The sequence below is a fragment of the Chionomys nivalis genome, chromosome 13, assembly GCF_950005125.1.
Source record: "Chionomys nivalis chromosome 13, mChiNiv1.1, whole genome shotgun sequence".
In the NCBI taxonomy this organism is placed as follows: domain Eukaryota; kingdom Metazoa; phylum Chordata; class Mammalia; order Rodentia; family Cricetidae; genus Chionomys; species Chionomys nivalis.
This window is the reverse complement of record NC_080098.1, coordinates 54,385,799-54,389,230: the sequence shown is the minus strand read 5'-3', so window position 1 is coordinate 54,389,230 and position 3,432 is coordinate 54,385,799.

Genomic DNA, 3,432 nt, shown 5'->3' with positions numbered 1-3,432 from the left:
AAAGTGATAAACATGGCTACTTCTGTGCCCCCTGTGAGTACCGTCTCCCACTCAGTGCATCGGCTGCCAATCATGCAGGTTAAATATCAGCACTCAGTAACATGTCTCCCTCTAGTGGAACAAAAGGACAATTAACAGCATTCCCAGAGCATGGTAAAGGCTTCCTAATGACTCATGGACTAGCAAATCTGACTTGTGTGGTGGCCTGCACTTTAAATACATTTATTTTAGTTCTAATAAACAAGAAGTGATTTCAACCTGGCTCTCTGGTGTTTAAAACAGTCTTTTCAAAAACACTAATCTGGTCTTTGTGAGTTTGAGTCCAGCCAGGACAACACAGTGGGACTCTGTCTCGGGAACAAAAACAAAACAAAAAGTCACATCAGATAGATTTTAAAATAATTGTAGGCTGGAGATAGTCTGAGTTCGTGCTTGCACAGCCTGTGGGGAGCCCTGGGTTTAATCCCAACGCTGTATACAACAGGATGTCAGAACATGGTCCAAGAATGGAGTCATGAGGTTTCTGAAAGCTTGTGAAAAAACTCCAAGAAACAAGAATCTGTGACCTCAGTTTCTTCCAAACACGGCATTGGTCTTGCACTGGGCTTTCGAGTGTCCCTCCAGGTGCAGCAGACAGGAGCGTGTGCTCGAGATTCCTTGCCACAGCTGGCCACTGCTACTTGGTCCTAGGCCTATGGAAACATGTTTGTGATTGGACGCTTTACTCACGTGACTCCTCTTAACCCTCAGAGTGTAGAGTTGGCTACTGTGCAACACCTTAGTCACCTCTTTTATAGACTCCATTCTCCTAGTCTGCAGACATCAGGGTGTGGTACCACACTTCCACTCCGAGCACTTGGGAAAGAAACGAAAGCAGAAGGATCAGAAGTTAAGACCATTCCTGATTACACAGGAGCTAGAAGCCAGCCTGGGCTCCATGAAACACTGCAAATGAGTGCATTTTAGATGACATTTTTGTGATCATTTGGTCCAAGTCCCACAACTTACACATGAGGACTTCTTCCCCAAAGAGAAGTGACTCCCCAGTGTCACAAGGTTAAAGTAAGGGAGCTAAAGACTAGAGTTGGCACCCCACCCCTCAGAAAGCCTTGCCCATGTTCCATGCAAAGGCATCAGAATATGGACTGGGCCACCCCATTCCCATCTACTTTTGCACTGGGATTAAGTGAACTAACCTTTTAGGTTGAGCACTTTCCGTGGTATCCAGATGGCCTTATTTCAAGTCTGAAAGGTGCACACTGATCACACCAATTCCTAATTTCCATCTTTATGAGCAAGAGGCATGTGTGATATCCTCATATTTGCTTAGTTAACAGAATAACATCATTTAAACACCTACTGGGTTAACTATATCTCAGCACAGGACAAGTACCGGGATACAAAATAACAAAGACAAATCCCTGCCCTTGTGAGTTTCAAGTCTGGTTGGAGGATATATATGTAAGTAAATTCAATATCCAAGTTACTTTGTCATTGGGAGATATGGAAAAATAATGAATGATAAAGTTTGCAGGCTCTCAAGGACACAGAAGACAGTACGAAACCAAGTGAATAGGAAGGGCCTCACTGAGTCGGTGACTACATAGCCCTTGACTGAGCATGCTATGTAGACCAGATTGGCTCCTAATCTACCTGCCTCTGCTTCCCCAGTGCTGGGATTAAATAGTGTGTCATCATGACTGGTCAATTCTGTTTTAAAACTGAAGATCAGGTAAAACTGAAAATGCTATTCTGAACATACAAGTTCCCTAGCTTTGTCCCTAAGTGAAGTCTGAATTTCATAATGCAGAGTCTGTGCTAAGTTTCTTGTGACTGTGCAAAATACCAGATAGAGTTTAATAGTAGCCAACGTGCCTGAGTTAAGGTGGATGAAGGAAGAAGACTAAAGAAACAACAGAAACATTCATTCTGACCCGTGTCGCCTGTGGTGAGGCAGCAGATTAAGGCACTGACGAAGGAAAGCTGCTTGTATCACTGTGGCCAGGAAGCAGAGGAAAGCGCCAGAATCCAATACTCCAGCAAGAGCACCCTCAATGACCTCAGCCCCCTCCCCTCCCCGTTCTACCCTTACTCAGGAATACCCCTATCAACTTGGGATCAAGTTTTTAACATATGGCTTTTGGGGGACATTTAGGATCTAAACCATAACAGGGCATTTCGAATGACAACTTACACCAGGTAGGTCTGAACCAGGAGGCACAATTCTGCTTTGACTTAGCTTTGAGTCCACATGGTTTAACCTTAATGCTGGGACAAGAGAAGTTACTTTTTAAAGGTAAAATACGAATCTACATAAATCTGTCTAAGTGAATCAGAAGACATGGAAGATGACTGTGCACAGAGCTGATAAGTTTGCTCTCAACACTGTGTAAACTGAGCTTTTTTTTAAAGAACTTTTGTGTTTCACTGAAACCCCATTTCACATTGTGAACTTTAAAGTAGAAAGGAGCATGAACTTATGATCAGAGTTCAGTTGGTCCCCACTATAACCCACCATCAAACAAGTAGCTGGAAGCTGCATCTAAGAAGAAACCCTGGCCTGCCATGTAGGATATCTATCTGGTGCAATGATCCTACCAGGAAGTCTACCCCACCCACATGCCTCTCCCATCAGTGACTCCAGTGGTCTCAGAGGTTTCTTGATCACAAACCTCTGAAGTCATCTTTTACTATTCTGTTCTAACACATTTGTTTTCTTAGACTAACTCCACATCCACTTCTAGCAACCTAAGCCAAGCTCCCAGCATTCTTCACCTGGGCTGGCAAGCATAGCCAATCAATCACCCTCCAACTCTGCAATTCTCCAGACGCCAGAGTGATGCTTTCAAAATACAAGTATGATCCTGTCACTCCTCTGTTGAAAACATCACCAGAGCCGGGCGGTGGTGGCGCACGCCTTTAATCCCAGCACTCGGGAGACAGAGGCAGGTGGATCTCTGTGAGTTCGAGACCAGCCTGGTCTACAAGAGCTAGTTCCAGGACAGGCTCCAAAGCCACAGAGAAACCCTGTCTCGAAAAACCAAAAAAAAAAAAAAAGAAAGAAAACATCACCAGAAAACACCATCAGACGACAATCCCCGCCCCTTGATTCGGATGCTGCAGACATCCTTTGCTGCAGGGCCTTTCCCCTGGCTGCTTGCTTTGCTTATGTGTTCTTCTGCACCTGACTTGGCTTGGTTGTTTGTATCCTCATCTGTTTAAGTAGCCCAGGCTGGCCAGAACTTAGAATCCTTCCATTTAGTCATTGCAGCGCCAGGAAGCTCAGTGTGACTCAGTTTCAAGTATTTTGTCAAGTATCTCACTGTGTGGCTGGTTTCCCTAGGCAGTCTCGTTATTCAGCATTATTTCTCTATATATAATTTATAACCTCTTAGAAGAATGTGACGTATTTCTCTATAAGAATACAAACAA